This window comes from Aulonocara stuartgranti, assembly GCF_965226115.1.
Source record: "Aulonocara stuartgranti genome assembly, chromosome: 3".
NCBI lineage: Eukaryota > Metazoa > Chordata > Actinopteri > Cichliformes > Cichlidae > Aulonocara > Aulonocara stuartgranti.
The window spans coordinates 68,765,694-68,785,647 of record NC_138941.1 but is presented as its reverse complement, the minus strand read 5'-3'; the positions used below and the strand labels follow the sequence as shown (position 1 = coordinate 68,785,647).

The 19,954-nt window shown below is 43.4% G+C and overlaps 2 long non-coding RNA genes across 2 annotated transcripts in view; one reads left to right on the top strand and one right to left on the bottom strand.

Moving 5' to 3' along the window:
- The window catches only part of LOC309696372, a 239,317-nt gene that overhangs the window by 68,331 nt on the left and 151,032 nt on the right, over positions 1 to 19,954 (top strand). The gene's annotated exons all lie outside the window — the stretch shown is intronic.
- LOC309696455 lies at positions 2,699 to 19,255 on the bottom strand. Its single transcript, XR_014273499.1, has 4 exons — positions 18,921 to 19,255; positions 17,572 to 18,811; positions 6,117 to 6,226; positions 2,699 to 5,418 (listed from the first exon to the last, which is right to left on the bottom strand). It is a non-coding gene; the product is annotated as an uncharacterized lncRNA (long non-coding RNA).

Sequence of the window (19,954 nt, the reverse complement as noted above, 5' to 3'; positions counted from 1 at the left end):
CGTGAAAACTATACAGCATTAACAAAATAAAACTCGGCGTAAGACACAGCACTAAAGATAACACTGTACAACAAACACGATTGTGAGGAGAAAGTTGTTGGAAGGCAAAGAAACTTACAACTCAGATATCTATTTTTTACATGCGCATGGGCGGTCACTGCTCAACCGATGTGACACAGAAAAACCGCCCAGGGCATTCAGAACATCCTTTATTTACATGTATACTTAAATCAAGTTTCCACAGCAGTAGGAGTGGCATGTATGGAACTGATAATTTTTCCTTAGAAGGAGAAAACCTTTCGCTTATCTGCTGAAAAAGGAGGTACCTTTGTATGTATAGAAATTCAGACATTCCCATAAAAGGAGAGAGAGAGAGAGAGAGAGAGAGAGAGAGAGAGAGAGAGAGAGAGAGAGAGCCAGCTTGTCTGTTAAAACAGGAGGTATGGTATCGTATGTCACCGCATTCCTCTACACATATGGCTTCAATCTCTCTTCCTGTGTTGGTTCCAATTCACAAGCTCTTCTTCCTTTAAATGAAGCTACAACTAAGCATAATCACAAAACTAAAAAATCTCTCATCAACGATAAATCAATAAATACCTCGTTGGCTGCATGCTGCAAAAAGGGAATTAGCTGCCGTTCTTCTGAGGTTTCCTTTAACCGTTTAACTGTGTGGTACCTCACAGGGGTACCACAACAACATCATCCAGGTAGAAAACAGCATATGCAATTTGAGGAAGCAGGTACCGCTCCATGAGGTGCTGAAAAATGGCCGAGGCTTCAAATAAGCCAAACGGAAGTGTGACGAATTGGTACGAACCATACAGAGTGGAGAAGGCCGTTTTTGTCTTTGGACTCTGCAGATAAGGGAATCTGCCAGTAAGCGTTGGTTAAATCCAGCATCATAAAATAAGACAAGCAGTGCTTAACCAGTCCAGGTCAACTCAGGCATTGGACAAGCATCAAACCATGAGACCTTGTTCACTTTCTGATAATCATCACCAATGTTCCCTCTAAACTGCGCGTGTGCTCAATTGCGCACTGCTGGCACGGTCTCTGTGCAGAAAAAATCCGTGTTGCACATAAAGTAAAATTCTAACCGGAATTGAAATTAAAGTGAATACGTTAACAATTCTGTTTTGCAGTGTTAGTCAGTAAGTGACTGGCTGCTCCAGTATGGGATTAGAACAATGGCACCTCATCCCATAGTCCAGCCAATCACGTGATTCAAATTCGTATATGCGCAGCTAATCAACGTCGTTGACAGGCTATGACAGCGTCCTTATGTGCCGAAACCGGTGTTTTAGCTAGCAAAGTGGCGTGGCTAATGTGGAGTGAAGCCACGTTAATGACAACGTGTACAACCATTGGAGATGTGAGCAGGACAGATGGAACAAGTGACGTAAAAAGAGTGGACATTATACCAGGTTTCAAATTGTGTTGATAGGCCACATAAAAAACAGAGTTGTGATTAAAAAAAAATCCAGTGTTTGGTTTTCTTCCAGAATATTGTTGTTTACATTTACTGGGGGAAGAAATGGTAAAAACGTCATTTTATAAAGAAAACGTTATAAAGCACTCTCCGCCTGTGAGCAAAGACAAAACCAAAACACCCCACCCTTTCCCATTGGTCAAAAAATGTACCATGCCGACCAATCAAAACATGGCATTTGGTTGTTAAGAAACGGAAGTTGTTAAGAAGAGGAAAATTTAGGAGTGACGGCAGTGTTTTGAGATGTGAGAGATTTGCAACGTTTAGCGCAAATCTTGTATAGTTAGTGTGTAGTGTAGTCAATAGTTTTGTTGTGTGTGTCAGAACAATGAGGCGGCTGCTAAATGTTACAGGAGTGATACATCTCCTGTTGTCAGGCCTGCAGGTATCAGGCTTTTGATGTTCTCCTTTATCTCATAGTGGACAGAAATTATTTTTTGGAGAGGCACAAATAATTTGTGTGGCATCAGATTTGATGCAGAACACCTGATTGTTCTGTAAATAGTTTGAAATGTTTAAAAAAAATCCCTTAGCAGCATTTTTAGGTAAACAGCTGCAAAAATCTTTGTTGTTTGCAATACTCAGTAACTTTTTTGAAGAAGTAACTATATAATTAATTGCCCAGCATTGGTCTTTATATATTGTATTTTGCAGAGAGAGTTACAAAGTTTCAAAGTGGTGCTCCATGAGAGTCCTGTAGACGAGCAGCAGCACAATCCTGCATTGCAACTGCAAACCGCTGTTGCAATGCAGGAACATCTGCTTTATTGGAATGTGTGAGATGTTAACCACAATGACTCTTAAAAACACTGTCTCAAAGCTTCATGCCAACAGCATGTTTTTAAGAAAAATCAAACATATGTTCTTTCAAGATCATTTTAGAGTTTTTAATGAGCTGCAGGATCCTTCTTCAGTGTGAGTGGAGAACAGCCAAGTCGCCTCCTGTGATAAACCTCCACATGTACCACTGAAAACAGTTAAATTAGTTTGAATCAGAAATAATGGGTCAAACTACTTGTTCTGAGACCATTTCTTTATTTTTCACACCAAACTGTTTAATAAGATAATAAGATAAACTCTACACAGACTTCATCAAATATAACTAACACTTTAACATTATCAGGATTTCATAATACAAACTTCAAATCAACAAGAAAACAGCTGCAGAACATGTGGATCAAAATTCATTAAAAACAACATGTGGACTTCAATGACTAAATACACTAAAGTGAAAGGAGGAGCAAAAAAATAGAGGTTTAACAGAATTTGAATTACGTAAAAGTAGTCACCTGTGATCTTTAAAATGGTTCTGATGTGTGCTGCTGTTTTTAACTTTCAACATTTCTTTGCTGCCACTGTGAATAAGATTGTGCTCTTTGCCTAATTGAATAAAGGTTACACTGACTCACTGCTCCATCTTCTGGTACTAACTGGCATTACATGGAAGTACAGCCCAAAACCAGTTCAGCTTGAGTTTCGTTTTTTCTGGACATAAAGTCACAGCAGGTGTTGTTTCAAAGCTGGTGGACAGATTTAGTTCATTTTGGAGGTTTTAAGAGCAACTGCTGTGAAAATATTTGTAGTTTTGGGAGAAAAGGATTTAAGAGAAGATTTTACAACAGCAAAAGGTTAAATATGAATGAAGGATTGAAATTTAACAGAGGTAACACATTAAATGAATACATTACCCCACATTAAGTTAATTTTGGAAACACTAAGAAAGTTCAAATAAAAGAAATTGAAATATATATCCATATCTGCAATTCTGATACATTATTGGTTTGGTAAAAAAGACATTCCTAAAACTTTAATAATACAGTAACAAGTACAACTACTAAACACTACTGTGTCCTAAGGGAACAAAGATTAAAATGTAACAGAGATAATTTTAGAGAATTAAAATCCCCCAAAGGAAAAAAAAACTTGATATGCATATCTATGCATATCTATACATGCAGCTTCCTAAATGTAACATTCAGAATTATTCACTGCAGCTCCAGAAATCAGAGCTACCTCATCAGATCCAAGTGTAGCATCAGCTGACACTCTTTACAGGAGATTCCATCTGAACTCTGTGGAGCCTGATCTCAAGGTTTTTAAGTCTGACCCTGAAACCAGAAGAGGATCTTTCTCTCTCTTCAGATTCATTGTGATCCAGTGATTTCAGTCCTGCATGATCAGGCTGATGTTTGCACAGAGCAGATAATGAAGTGAAGGTTTTTGCACATTGGTAACAGTGAAACAGTTTATTTACAGCGTGGGATCGTTTGTGTTCGGAGTATGAACTGAGATTCCTGAAACTCTTGTCACACTGGTCACAGCTGAAGTTCACTTCCATGTGTGTACGTTCATGTTTGTTACGATGACCTGATTGTGAGAAGCTTTTGTCACAGTGTCTGCACTTGTATGGTGTCCCTCCTGCAGTGGTGAAGGATGACCCACACTGGTCACAGATGTGCTTTTTGACCACACTGTGGAAGAGTTCATGTTTTTTAATGTACTTGGTGTGTGGAAGCCTCTCCCACATTCTTTGCAGTAGTTCATTTTGTCTCCAGTGTGGCTACGTTGATGTGGTTTTAGGTCCCGTTCGTGATTGGAGGTTTTTCCACAAAGGTTAAAGAGAAACGCTTGCCCACCACCACAGTGACGACAGGGTTGAGAAATGGATCAGTGTGCTTTGCTCCACTCCTAAACAAAGACATTGTAAGTCAGGGAATTCCTTCAACGTTTTTATCCTGAACGTCGCCTGAAATAAAAAGCATCTCTGCCAAAGTCCAATTACATTTTACTGTTTACACTATAAAACTCAGGTTACTTCTTCATTTTTCCAAACAGTTCATTCAGTATAACTCCATAAGTTTACTGATCAGACTTTTTCCAAACAATCAGGTTAAAATTACAAGATAAAAAATCAATACATCCTCACAGTAACTGCACTTCTAGAGTTACTTTCTGGAGTGGATCTGTTGGTGTTTTTTCAGCTGATTTGGAGCTTTAAAAGTCTTCTCACACAGGTAACATTTATAAGGTCTCTCCTCAGTGTGTTGTTGTAACTGTGCATCTGTTGTAAACAGTTTCCCACACTGATCACAGCAGGAAACATCAATTCCAGTCTGAATCCGTAGGTGAATATTTCGGTACCGTTTGTCACTGAAACTTTTTCCACAAAAGTCGCAGCTCTACGCCTTAATTCCAGAGTGGGTAACTAGATGCCTGTGTAAGTCGCTATTTAGAGCAAAAGCCTTACCACACAACTCACAGTTGTGTGCTTTAAGTCCACTGTGGATGAGTTGGTGTTTTTTTAAGGTTCCAGCCTGGGTAAAAGACTTTCCACACAAGTCACAGCTGTAAAGTTTAACTCCACTGTGGATGAGTTGGTGTTTTTTCAAGTGTCCAGCCTGGGTAAAAGACTTTCCACACAAGTCACAGCTGTAAGGTTTAACTCCACTGTGGATGAGTTGGTGTTTTTTCAAGTGTCCAGCCTCGGTAAAAGACTTTCCACACAAGTCACAACTGTAAGGTTTAAATCCACTGTGGATGAGTTGGTGTTTTTTCAAGTGTCCAGCCTGGGTAAAAGACTTTCCACACAAGTCACAGCTGTAAGGTTTAAATCCACTGTGGATGAGTTGGTGTTTTTTCAAGCTTCCAGCCTCGGTAAAAGACTTTCCACACAAGTCACAGCTGTAAGGTTTAACTCCACTGTGGATGAGTTGGTGTTTTTTCAAGTGTCCAGCCTGGGTAAAAGACTTTCCACACAAGTCACAGCTGTAAGGTTTAACTCCACTGTGGATGAGTTGGTGTTTTTTCAAGTTCCCAGCCAGGGTAAAAGACTTTCCACACTCATCACAGCTGTAGGTTTTCTCTCCCTTTCTTCTGTGAGGTTTCTCGGCCTCCTGAGAGCGCTGACTTCTCGCTCCATGTTGGTCCTGCAGTGACAGAGATACAAACAGAGGCAGTGAGTGAAATGCAGTCGTGGAACAAACTGAAACTCCCTTCATTGGTGGAATCAAACATGTCAACAAACACATTGTTGGTGTGTTTCCACCACCTTCTGGTGGCAGTATCACATTACAATGATGTGCTACAATGAGAGTTGTAATGAAAATGACATTATTGAAGAAATATTGATCAGCAGAGAAAATCTTTTACGCATAAGAAATTTCAAGTTCAACTGATGATATTGTTGTTTCAATGTGTGCTTATAAAATATGATCTTTGTATTTTCTTGTAACTTCTGTTACAAGAAATTAGAACTCTGAACAATATTTAAACTCCATTCAGAGTTACATACCATAAAATAATACTTTATGATTAACATAACAGTTTGATTGCTCTAATTACCTGTATTTACCTTGTGACATATTACAGGGCAAAGTACATTCTGGGTACAGTTACATCACAAAACATCAACTGTGAACACCTTATGTTACCGTGGCGTTTAAGTCCATGGGAATTATGAGTATCTACTCCCAAATTCCCATCCGGGCTACATTATTATCGGTTCATGGTATCGCTTAACTTTTACGAATATGAGTACACACACATTTTACAGTATCGGCCCCAATACCCGATACCAGCAACGGTATCGGTGCATCCCTAATTGTAACTGTGATATTTTTCTCACCTTTTGTGTTGAAGTCATTGATTGTTTCCTCTGTAGTGGCTGAGCTGAGTCCAAATGGATGAAATTGTCCCTCCGTTGCACCACCAGACTCTTCTCCTCCTGTTAATCACCTGGGGGACACACACGCAGCAGGATTTGTAAAAAGAGTTTTGATAAACACAATGCTGGACAGCAATGCTGTCATGTACATATACATATATACATGTCTATATACATATATATGTCTATATATATATATACATATATAAATAATAACACCCAGCACGCCCCTGCGGGCGGTTTATCCTTCAAGCTTGGGTCCTCTACCAGAGGCCTGGGAGCATATATATATATATATATATATATATATATATATATATATATATATATGTGCAGATCCATAGAGGCTGGGGTCTATCACACCAGGCAAGACCCCAGGTGCAGGCTGTGTAAAGATGCCCCAGAGACAATCCAGCACATAACAGCAGGGTGCAAGATGCTAGCAGGCAAGGCATACATGGAACGCCATAACCAGGTGGCCGGCATAGTGTACAGGAACATCTGTGCCGAGTATAACCTGGAAGTCCCGAGGTCAAAATGGGAGATGCCCCCAAGGGTGGTGGAGAATGACCGAGCTAAGATCCTGTGGGACTTCCAGATACAGACGGACAAAATGGTGGTGGCTAACCAACCGGACATAGTGGTGGTAGACAAACAGAAGAAGACGGCCGTAGTGATCAACGTAGCGGTTCCGAATGACAGCAATATCAGGAAGAAGGAACATCATATGTCACTGCATTCTTCTGCACATATGGCTTCACTCTCTTTTGCTGTGGTGGTTCCAGTTCACGAGCTCCTCTTCCTTTAGTGTTGGGGAGTAACGGAATACATGTACCGCCGTTACGTACTTAAAATACAAAATATGAGTAACTGTATTCCGTTACAGTTACCGTTTATAAAGGTGGTATTCAGAATACAGTTACTTTGTTGAAATAAATGGATTACACTGCGGTACTTTCCTGTTTCATTTTGTCGCGGGTCAGGACTGTTTGGGTTTTGTTTGACAGCTACGTTCTGTTGTTCCAGGCGGCAGCATTACGGTTGCCATGGTTACAGGGCGACGCTCTCTTGCTCTCTGCGACTGTGTGTTTCCTGGGTGAGAGAGCGCCTTTTCGTTGTTGTTGTTGTTGTGCTAAGCTAACAGGCAGAATGCTACAAGCATAGCTCTAAAGAATGTAGCATCATGGGCAGTGTAGTCCGTGTTGCAGGGAGAATGGACTGCCATACACATTATGGGTCTGTGAGCGCGAGGAGGGAGAAAAGGGGGAGTGGAAAAGTACGAGCTGTCATCGAGGAAAAATGGGAGCTGGAAGCATGTAAATATAATAATAACCACTTCAGCCAAGAAGAGTGCCTGACGAGCCCAGTTGTAAGTAAGCTATTAAGACTCGACTGTACACCGTGTTCGTGTTTTCCTCCGAAAACAATAAGTTCTGTTGGAGCAGTCTTTCAACGCCTCTCTCTGTCTCTCGCAAGAAAAGTTGACCCACACAACAAAGTAAAGCTATTTTTCGGCTACGAGCCGACAGGGACCCCGCCGTATTAGTCAGAGGTCCCTTTACTACAGTTCGGAGTCGCGGACCTTCAGTAATAGTAATGAATCACCCAGCAATAGTACATTCACGTTGTTGTAAAAAGCATGATAATATATTAAGTAATCCAAAGTATTCAGAATACGTTAATGTCATTGAGTAACGTAACGGAATACGTTACAGAATACATTTTGGGGCATGTATTCTGTAATGGAATAGGGCTTTGGAGCGTGATGTCACGGGGGTGGGCGTGGAAAGGATTTTGGCCCGATCCGCCATTTTGGGGGTCTAGCGCAAGTGAAAAGGGAGCGAAGGCACAGACAACAGCCATGGTTCGTATTTGCTGTGTGGTCGGCTGCAATGTTCGATCGCACGACCAGCAAGAAAATAAGCTTGAAAATGGTTTATCTTTTCATTCTTTCCCAACCTGGAAGCAACACGAGGCAGCTCATGTATCGATGTTACCAAACAAAGGCGTCTAGCCTGGAGAGCAGCTGTGAGACGAGCTGACGTGCAGTTCTATTCCATCTCCAAATATCTGTTGGTGCTCCAGACATTTTCATTCCGGTAAGTTCTAAATATGTTCATATCACTCTTTATAGCCTATTAGTTTTATTTTCTATGCGCTCTGAGCTCATAGCAAATGACAACAAACATTCTACTGAGTGATTTTGCAGAACTACCTTCTATTTATAGAGTTGCTAATTATTTGGCATTATTGCAGCAAACCAGCCTATTAAATGGATGAATCACATCGTGACTGGGTTCCAGTGCTACACAAGGGACCTGCTTCAAACATACCACCATGCCAATCAGATTACTTCTTCCTTGTGAGGGTGAAGAGGTGACCCTTCTGGATAAGATGGTGAAGGTTTGCTGCGTTTTGGTGAACAGTGTGATAATAAAACCAGGGAAAAATGAAACCTGCTCCTGTTAAATACTCTTAAGTCTTGTGCTGTTAAAATTGCTGTATTTTTTCAAAAGATACAGTAAATAAAGTAATGTTAGTAGTGAGTGATATCATGTAAACACTCGTGATTTTGTGTAAACATTTTGTCATTTGTAAACTATAAAATCATTTTTCTTCTTTGGCTCTCAGCGAAGGCGGTCGCACTTTTCTCCTCTCCTCCTCACCCTTATCTTCCCTGCTTAGCCTCTATGTCCTTGTCTGTTTCGTGTGCATTACTTTCCCTGGAATAGACTCACACGGTCATTCTCTAAAACCTAAAAGAGAATTATGGATTTGATTAACTGGTCTCTGAATGCTATTGACACCCTTTTCTCAACGAGAAGTCTGGGCTCGGGAGAGCCCGAGTGCCCTGGAGGGACTTTCCCTGCCGGATACACGATGGACGGGTGGCAGAACTGGAGAGTCATGTGTCTGGCGGGACTGTCGATCGAGGACGCTGAAGATATCTATCTATTCGGAACCATGATAACAGGGTTCGTGCTGATCGGAGTTGGCTTGGCCCTGGTTTATCGGAGAAATAAGAGAGCGGAACCGGCTGTTCAAACCCCCCTAAGGCTGCCCGCTGGAATTGAAGAGATGAGATGAGGCGCGACCTCTCACAACGAACGTAATATGGTCAACACCTTGGAGATGCTTACAGCTGCTGTGAAGGCTCAAGCGTATGGGGGGAAACATCAGAGAGAGGCCTGCTCAAAATGAGACCCTTGAGCGACAGTTGGACGACATCACGGAACAGATCACTGCAGCTTTGAGGTCTCAGAATCAAAAGAATGGCAACACCATGGAACAGAAGTTTGATATCATCATGGGGAGGATCGTGGCTCTCCAACGGGAGATCGAGAGGCCAGTGTCGGAGTGTTAGGGCAGCCAAAAATTCTCCTGGGCTGCTCGCATGGAAATTTACAAAATCAACATTGAGATTGCGGACCCCCATAACGGCACCAGCTGCAGGCCAGAGGCTGGAGCCGAACAATCACTCCCTGATAACGACTGTGTTACGGCTATTCTTCCCATCCCATGCAAGGACACCTGGATTGGCTGGAAGACTATTTACTTAGCCTGATAGGCCGAAGGACACTGTCTCAGCTAAACTATGGACACGCACACACACACACTTACACTGATAAGCACTCACTCATCCCCCCTCCCTTTCCAACGCCTTCGATGCTTGTGCCCTACCGGGGAAGATAGCAGTCAACTGGACCAGCACAGATGCTGCAGGACCGGATGCGCTGTCTACACCGGCTCTCTCTTACCCTTTACCCGCCCCTGTTGCTTGTCTCGTGTTTCTATGGTGTATTGATAGTCATGTGCTTTTGTGCTGAGGTGTTTTTTCTGTTCTCAAACTGTTCTCCCACTAGGAGCTCAGTCTGAGTGGAGTTTTTTTTCTCCTCCTCTTACCTCATGTAGTGTATTTTCGTTGTTTTTTCCTATCAGCCTACCTTCTGACATGTCTGCCCAATGTGATGTTTGTGTAAAGTTGGTCAGAAGGTTCCTTTGTGAGTGCGCATGCGCCATTAGCGTGCTGCCTGCTGTAACCCCTAATTTCCCTCGGGATGAATAAAGTATTCTGATTCTGATTCTGATAAATGACATGGATTCTACATTGTAACTGATGTGATGTTCTATAAGGTGGTTTCAATAAAATTAAAAAAAAGAGGCAAAAATTAGTTTGTTTCTTTATTCAACTTTTGAACAGTGGGACTCAGTCAGTATATATTCAGTAAATGCAAATTATTTACATGGCAGTGCACTACAGGCATAAATCTAGACCCCTAGATAAAACATTATGGTTCATTCCCACAACCCACAGCTTTACTTGTTAGGATGCCTGGGTCGTCGACCCAGGGTTTTTGGAGTTTATGATATTATTTATACTGTTGTTTTGGACTTTGTTTCTGTGTTTTGTTCTGTTTGCACTTTTTTGTTTTGTTTTGTTGTTTCTGGCTCCTTGTTTGGTTTGTTTCGAGCCCTCCGTCCTGTTTCCCCCGCCGCCCACCCTGGTTGGGTTGTTTTTGTTGTTTTTTTGTTTTTGATGTTTTGGTTTGGGCTGTCTGGAAGCCAGCCCTTAAGGGGGGGGGGGGGGGGGGGGTACTGTTAGGATGCCTGGGTCGTCGACCCAGGGTTTTTGGAGTTTTTGGAGTTTATGATATTATTTATACTTTCTAGTTTTTGGTTTCTTTGAGTTCTGTCTTATGGCTTAGAGCAACTAAAGAAGACAGAGACTGTCTTCTTTAGTTGCTCTGTCTCCCCTATCACCTGCATCCCCTTGTCTAGTTCGCGTCTATGTGTATCTTAAGTTCCTATATCCCCGTGTTCAGTCAGTGTTTGTGTGTGCCCTGTTCCCACGTCTCTGTTCCCTTTGTAGTGCCTGCTTATGAGCCTGTGTCTGTGTTATGTGTTTCCTGTTTTACTTTGAAGGTCTCTGTCTTTTCTCAGTGTGTTCAGTTTACGCTTCTTTGGTCTCGTCAGTTCTGATTTGTCCCAGCTGTTTCCCTCCTGTTACCCATTCCCTGATTGCTCCCTCTGTGTATTTTAGCCAAGTGTTTCTCTGTGTCTGTGTCGCGATCTACCGTTTACTTTGCTGTGTGTTTTGTCAATCTGCCGGTGTTAGTTTATTTTTGAGTTTTTCCAGTTATGTTATGTTTGTGTTCAGCATTAAAGCTGTTTTGGTTTAAGTTCTGTCTCCGGAGTCTGCACCTTGGGTCCTATTCCTGCCTGCACACAGCCTCACCTAACAGAAGATCGCGACCAGAACATGGACCCTGCAGACTCTTTTTCTTCTGAGTTCTACGGTGAGATGGAGCGGATGGTGAGGCTGCTCGACCGCATCGCCCAGTCCCCGGATTTAAGGACCATGGCAGTGGGGCTGAGCGCGGTGGAGGCCATCATTCGGCATAATCCCCAGCTTAGCCAGTTCGCTAAGGACACTGAGTTGGGGAACACCAGAACTGCCTGGAGAGAGCAGGTCAGGGCTATCAGAATCAGAATCAGAATACTTTATTGATCCCTGGGGGAAATTATTTTTTGTTACAGTGCTCCATTTTAAACCAACATTAAGACAAGACAGACAATACGCTAACTAAGAATAGTACAATATATACATATATATACATACATACATACATAAGTCACTTATAAATAAATATTTGGAAAAGAAACATGTGTAGTTGTAGCAGCAAACAGTGTGTTAAGTGGATGCGTTGTACAGGGAGATGGCCACAGGCAGGAATGATTTCCTGTGTCGTTCAGTGGTGCTTTTCGGTAATCTCAGTCTCTCACTGAACGAGCTCCTGTGACTGACCAACATGTCATGGAGTGGGTGGGAGGTGTTATCCAACATTGTCTTTATCTTGGACAGCATCCGCCTCTCTGACACCACCTTGAGGGAGTCCAACTCCATCCCCACAACATTGCTGGCCTTACGGATCAGTTTATTAAGTCTGTTGGCATCTGCGACCCTCAGCCTGCTCCCCCAGCATGCAACAGCATAGAGGATCACACTGGCCACCACAGACTAGTGAGCTTGCTCTCTCCCTCACTACGTCTTCCCCACCGCTGCCGCAGGACAACGCACACTCTGCTTCATCGCCACTGCAGGTTTCCTCCCCTTCCTCACGCCAGCTGGGACCTTGTTCGCCTGTCCGTTCGCCTGCCTTTTTCCTGGCGGCTGTGTGGTCGGAGGATGAGGAGGAGGTCTCCGTTTCTCCACCGGTTCCTGTTCCCTCGTCTAAAAGGAAGCGACGCCACCGTCGCTCCTCTCCTCGGTCATCCGTTCAGCTTCCTGTCTCCGCTGGAGGGTCCGAGGGGTCCGTTCAGCCACCTGTCTCTACTGGAGGGTCCGAGGAACCGCTTCAGCCACCTGTCTCCGCTGGGGGGTCTGAGGAACCGCTTCAGCCACCTGTCTCCGCTGGAGGGTCCGAGGAACTCCTTCAGCCACCTGTCTCCGCTGGAGGGTCCGAGGAACCGCTTCAGCCACCTGTCTCCGCTGCAGGGTCCGAGGAATCGCTTCAGCCGTCTCTTCCTGCTGGAGGGCCCGAGGAGCCGCTTCAGCCGTCTCTTCCTGCTGGAGGGCCCGAGGAGTCCGTTCAGCCTCACGCCTCGTCAGCTGGAGGGCCCGAGGAGCCCGTTCAGCCTTCTGCCACGTCAGCTGGAGGGCCCGAAGAGCCCGTCCAGCCGCCATTAGCCTCTGCCTCGGCTATGCCTGGTCCAGCTTCGGCCCCAGCCTCTGCAGCTCCGCCTGGTCCGGCCCCAGCCTCTGCAGCTCTGCCTGGTCCGGCCCCAGCCTCTGCAGCTTCGCCTGGTCCGGCTTCAGCCTCAGCCTCTGTTCTTGTTTCGCCTCCGCCTGGTCCAGCTTCGGCCTCAGCCTGTGCTTCGCCTGGTCCGGCTTCGGCCTCTGCAGCTCCGCCTGGTCCAGTCTCCGAGGGTTCAGCTTTGTCTGCCCCTGAGGTCTCCAATCTGTCTGTTCCTGCACGTCCCGCACGGCCTGCTCGTCCTGCCCGGCCTGCTCGTCCTGCCCGTCCTGCCCGGCCTGCACATCCTGTCCGGCCTGCTCATCCTGCACGGCCTGCACGTCCTGCTCATCCTGCTCGTCCTGTCCGGCCTGCACGTCCTGTCCGGCCTGCACATCCTGTCCGGCCTGCACATCCTGCACGTTCTGTCCGGCCGATGACTGGACGTCGTTGCCGTCATGGACAGCCCTCTGAACTACGCCGCCATCATGGACGGCCCCCTGAACTACTCCGCCACCAGTGCCTCCCGCCCGGCCGGCCTCCTGACCTGCTCGGTCGCCGTCGCTGCTTCCCGCCCGGCCGGCCTCCTGATCTGCTCCGTCGCCATCGGTGCCTTCTGCCTGGCCGGCCTCCTGAACTGTTTTCTGGGCTCTTGGACCATCAGCCTCCGGGCCGCCCCCCTGAACTGCCCGGGATTGGACTATCGTGCTCTCAGCCTCCGGGCCGGCCCCCCTGAACTTTTTTGAGACTATTGCCTGGGCCTCTGCGCCTTTCGTGGGCTCTTTTGTTTGTTTGCTTTTGGACTTTGCCTGGGCCTTGGTGCTGTTGTTTTGGACTTTGTTTCTGTGTTTTGTTCTGTTGCTTTCTGGGCTCCAGTGTTTGCACTTTTTTGTTTTGTTTTGTTGTTTCTGGCTCCTTGTTTGGTTTGTTTCGAGCCCTCCGTCCTGTTTCCCCCGCCGCCCACCCTGGTTGGGTTGTTTTTGTTTTTTGTTTTTTTTTGATGTTTTGGTTAGGGCTGTCTGGAAGCCAGCCCTTAAGGGGGGGGGGGGGGTACTGTTAGGATGCCTGGGTCGTCGACCCAGGGTTTTTGGAGTTTGTGATATTATTTATACTTTCTAGTTTTTGGTTTCTTTGAGTTCTGTCTTATGGCTTATGTCTCTGTCTTCTTTAGTTGCTCTGTCTCCCCTATCACCTGCATCCCCTTGTCTAGTTCGCGTCTATGTGTCTTCATAGTTTTATTTTGGAGATACAGCAATTTTTATATACTGCAGGAAAAACAAAAACAATCCTATGATGCAAATTTGCAAAGAAAACAGCAGGTGCATCAAAATAAACTATTTCCAGCAGTGCAATTCGAGTTCTAAGCATCCCAGAAACTATTCAGAAAAGTCAAACATGACCAGTATAGGCTTTTAAGGCCTACAAGTAAAAAAACTACATTTTCCGCGAAAATGACATCACTTCCGGTTTCGGGCAGGAAATGGCGGACATGTGATAGTTAGCGGTGACGTCTGTTTCAATGTGCCAAGTGTTACGAACAGCTGATCGGATCGGCAAAGCGTGTTTCTGGAATATTATGTTTTTGTTCCTGCAAGCGCTTTTTATGCAATTTATGTGGAAGGAAACCGTGACCGAGGACAAGCTGATGGCATAAGATGTAAGTTTCATATGCAAAACAAATTATTGCGCTAGCTTACACGGTTCAGGTTCTACAGGGATTTAAAAATAGTTACACAAAACAGAGTGTGCTGCTCTGACCGGCTTTAAAGGGTTAACAATAACCATGTATTGAATAATGACTTTAAAAAATAATATAAAATAGTGTGCAACACCACTGAAGTTTTTTTTACCTCTCTTTTCAACCAACGGCAGTCACTCTCCTCTCCAAATAACTTCTGCTTAGCTTTCCGAGCTTCCCTCGGGACCTCTTAATCAGCGGTCTCCAACCTTTTTTGCGCCACGGACCGGTTTATGCCCGACAATATTTTCACGGACCGGCCTTTAAGGTGTCGCGGATAAATGAGGGAGGGGCTAATAATCGGCTCAGTCATTTTTAATGATCGTTGAAAGCCCAGATCGTAATCGTGATTAAAATTCGATTAATTGAGCAGCCCTACCTGCAAACATTCAGATTAGTGCAGCATAAATTCATTCATGAGAGGAAATTACAGTGAGAACATGTGGAGGCTGTTAGATGGATAACATAGCGAGTTCAGTGCATTGATGTGACATTGTCCTGAAGGATTGTTATTCTTTATGGTTAAAGAAATTGCACTATTCATATTTATTATAAATAATCCTAATTACACATCTTGCTTCCATGTTTGTATTCTGTGTCACTAAAAATACATTTTATTTTAGTTTTATACATTGATTAATGACCTGCAGAATCTCCTTATCATATTAAGTGATTCATAATTGTCACTTTATGCTTTCTCCATCTCTAAAGTGATGACATCCTTGCATTACATACTTTAGGTTCATTTTCTGCAGGCAGGTTTCTGACAGAGAACAGATTTACACTATAACATGCAGCGTTCTATAGATGGACACATAAAGAAATGAAAAATTACATGTTTTTGCTAACTTTCTAAACACTTTGTTACATTTATGATAAAGTAGATTAAACACATTTACGTCGGCCTTGGCTCATTAGTTCTTGTCTTTAAATGAACTTTGTCTGTGTGTGTTTCAGGTACTGCACTCTCAAAGACTGAATGAACCAGCATCGCAGCCATGGGTCACTGTGAGCATCACAGGGAAGGTTGAAGTCGCCCACTGCACCTGTATGGCCGGAGTCGCAGAGACCTGCAGCCATGTCGCTGCTCTTCTGTTTAATGTAGAAGCAGCAGTGTTGATCTGTGGCACAAGGACTGTTACAGATGAACCTGCATACTGGGTTTTGCTGGGTAATATGACCAAGATAACCAAGATAACCAAATATGACCAAATAATGTAAATATGACGGTGCATCACGAAAGATTGATATCAAACTGATCACTTGACCAATATTACGTTACTTGCTGTTCAAGTGAATCAACAAACGGCGAAATGAAAAGTCGAACAAATGCTATTTTTTTTAGAGAGTCTTAGCTTATGTGTGTTTATTTCATATTTTCAGTTCTTACCCTCCCCGACTAAATCGGTTTCAGTTATGTACTGAAATATAAGAATGGAAAATAGAGGGATCTTTCAAAGAAAAAACTCAGGTAAATGTTATTTTATATGTTATGTTTTGTATGTTGTTCAGTATATTTCTATGCAAAACAAGAGGGATTTCAGTACACAGCAGGATATTCACATTTGTAACCAGATATTTACATACACTTTAGGGAGAAAACATAAAACATTTTTACTGTACAACATCAATTTAGATTAAACTTTTGTTTTAGATAAATATTGAAATATATTTTGAATTAGTTAAATGTCAGAATAAAGAGAGACAGCTGTCTATTTTTTATCACTTTGATCAAATTTAGGAGTACATATACACTAAGTTTATTGTTAATTAATAAGAAAACTCCAGACGATTCCATTCTGAGCTGAAGAAGCTTCTGATAGGTTAGTAGAGTCCATGTGAGTAAATTGGTGGAAATGGGTAAAATCAACAGATGTCAACCAAACCAGAAAAAGAACTGTGGAGCTCCATAAGTGTGGCTCAATTTTGAATACAATTTGGTGCCATTTGCAATTAAGAAATACAGACAATTTCTCTCTTTCCTCTTAAAGTTAACAAATATGTTTTTTTATTTATCAATCTAAAAAAATAAACATTTAGTCTGATTTGATGTTACAATTAAAAAAGTGTTTGTTTTGATCTGAAGAGTTTGTAAATATCTGGTTTCAACTGTATATTTGATGATTGTCAGCACAAAGAGAGAGAGAGAGGAACAGAGAGGAGAATGAGGACAGAACAGAGATGAACAAGAGCAGGTGAGACACACATGTTAGTCAAATGGTTGTTTACCAAAACTATCACCGTATCATAGGTACTCATGTATCTCGTACCTAGTGTTTCTTTTTAGGTTTGCTATTTTTCAAATTCTACATTTATTAAGTTATGCAGGCTTGTTTGCACAACAAGGCTAAATAATTATATAAACTTTTCTCAATCTAAATAGTGGACTTTGGTAGAATTAAAAAAACAAGTGTAGTGCAGGTCTATGATGATTTTTTAGTGCTACTATCATCTAGTTCTGATTCTTGTTCTGTCTTGGTTAAATCCTATATAGTCCTGATTTTGAACTGTTGTAGTCCAGTTTTAATTCCGGATCAGTTCTGGGTCTGGTTGAATTGGGGTTTAGTCCTCGTGTCTTGATACAACTCCGACTTTGTTCTGCCTTGCTGCTCAATTAAAAAACTAGTTTAAGGTGTTCTGCATATGAGATATATATTTTTCGCTATATGAAGTCATTCTTTTCTGAACAAAACTCAAAACAGAGCCTATTAATCTTTCAGTCATTTCTCCCCCCCCCCCCCCCCCCCAAAAAAAATAAATAAATAAATAAATAAAAAAAATCCCACATGCATACTACCCTTTAGGGCTAAGCCCCGGGTGTTTCAAATGTCTGGCTCCGCCTCTGCTCTACAGACTGTCTAACTCCAGTGTATACCAAGCAATCTATTATTCTTAACAGCAACAACATAAACTGAACCCACATTAAAGTTGGCTCGGTGCTTACCTTTATATGAGCCCACAAACCGAGAGAAACTCCGTGATGAAGCTGGAAGTCTTAAGAAACAGATCAGGGAGCAGAGACCCACGTGGTTCACGCTGATCTCGGCTACGATCCAGGAGACAAGGGTGTGCAGATCGATGCAGAAATTAATCCCAACGTTGGTAGTGGTATATGTTCCTGTAAGTTTACTACTTTACTCCCGTTTCATGAAAAAGCAGCTCTCTCTGCTCGACTCCTCTCCTGCACACACACTTTGCTCCGCCTCCTTTTCCGGCTCTGCTGTGATTTGTTGCTGTGCGGTCACGTGACTAAGCAGACCAACGTAGCCATGTGGGGTGTTATTTCAAAAGTAGCGCCTATCTCCTTTTCCTTAACTCTTTTTCTTGCCCTCGATGGAAACGTCATCGTGGGAAGGAGATTTGCTAAGGACTCAGGGAAAGAGAGGACCGGTGCTGAGAATTGGAACAGCTTTAGGCTGTATCCCACTTGTTGGGTTGCGGTCACGTGGTTCTGATGACGTGCGGAGGCAGCGCGATTTTTGAGTGGAGGGCGGAAGTAAACATGGAGGACACTGTGGAGAGTCAGGAGAGCAGCTATTGTGCAACTTTAGACCCCGTTTCTCGGGAGAGATATAAACAGATAGTTAAAAAAATATATCGGACGTGATCCGTATTCTTTGAAAATGTCCGAATACACCACAGAAGTAAAGGATTTGCCTACTATCGAGGCTGTGGATATCACCAACTACTTGGTCCTCCAGACTTCTTACTACACTAGGCAGCAAATGAAAGCTTTCAAGAGTCTGGAGGCGTACAATTTTTTTGTCAGCGGGTGGGTCCACAACCTTGGAACAAAACGTCTCCGTGATGGATACAGTTTGGTGTTTGCAAGGGTGAGTGTTTGTTCTTATATTGCTTTATCTTAAACACGCTAACAGTTAGCGGTAGCGGCTTTAACGTCAACAAACATGCCACATCCTTAGGACTTCGTTAGAGTGACAGTTGTTTGTTTCAAGGTAAACCATTCTCAGCGGTCTAACGAGACACCTCTGAAGGGTGTCTCGGGCTCTCAGCCGTCTGTTGCATATCCAAAATCGCCTCTGCACATCGATGCTGTTCTGCCTTAAGCTTCATTCTTTTCTCTCGTTTGAGAACTGATTCCGATCTGGGTTTTCGTTCGTAGCCGAGATTGACCGTCGGAGCCCAGTCCTCCGACTCTTCGTCATCCAAAGCACTTGGGCAGCCTATAGTCCCAATCAAGTCAATATTAGACTACTAACTTAAAAGCACTAAGTAAACGAGAATTTAACGACAACCTAATGCTAATAAGTTCGTTTGCAAACATAACATTACCTCTGACGAAGTGGTCGCTGCAGACACGGGCATTGGCAGACTCTGCTCCTCCCGACTGTAAGCGTAAATTTAAAATCCATTTTTTCCTACGTTTTTCGGTTAGAATTTTCCATTTTTCTCCTCTTCGTTGGGCTATTTTTGGTACCCTAAAATACCGTTTATCAGTTTCTCTGGTCGACCTACTGGAGCATCCGTAAACACAACAGGACATAGGCATTTTGCGTACTGTCTGTCTGTGATTTTGCGCTTATCTTTTTCACTTCCGACCGCCAGTCAAATTTCGCGCTTTACGTCGACGTCACGTCTACGTCAAATGAAACCTAGCTATTCAGGTTCGGCAGCCCTAAAGTACGCAGCCTTAACGGTCCACAAGGGCCGCGTACTCAAAGACCGCTAAGGCCGGAAGTGCGAGGCTTGTGAAATACCGGTCGATCTCCGTCGCGCTGCCCAGGTTGCCTAGCAACCATGATACTAACCGCTGGAAACGTTTCATACAGCTTTGTTTGAGAGAAATGAAGGAGAACATATTTTGTTCATTTGTTCGTTTGTTTCTACACGAGCTTTAAATTTAATAAGTATCTGAGGCTGAGACCACATGACTGTAAAACATGATTGTTGGGCTTCATTTCTGTACTGAACAGTCATTTTAAGATTAGCTAGTAAATAACAATTATGTTGTTCATGAGACTAAAGTCAGTGTAAATATAATATGGCCAATATTATAGTTATTATATTAATCATTATTAGTTATTACAGCAGTGAACTTGAACAATTCACTTTTATTGTCACATGTGCAGGTAAATGGCCTGCATTTGTATAGCGCTTTTCTAGTCCAAAGCGCTTTACACTACATTCAGTCATTCACCCATTCACACACACATTCACACACTGGCGATAGCAAGCTACATTGTAGCCACAGCTGCCCTGGGGCGCACTGACAGAGGCGAGGCTGCCGGACACAGGCGCCACCGGGCCCTCTGACCACCACCAGTAGGGGTTAGTATCTTGCCCAAGGATATTTGGCATGCAGCCAG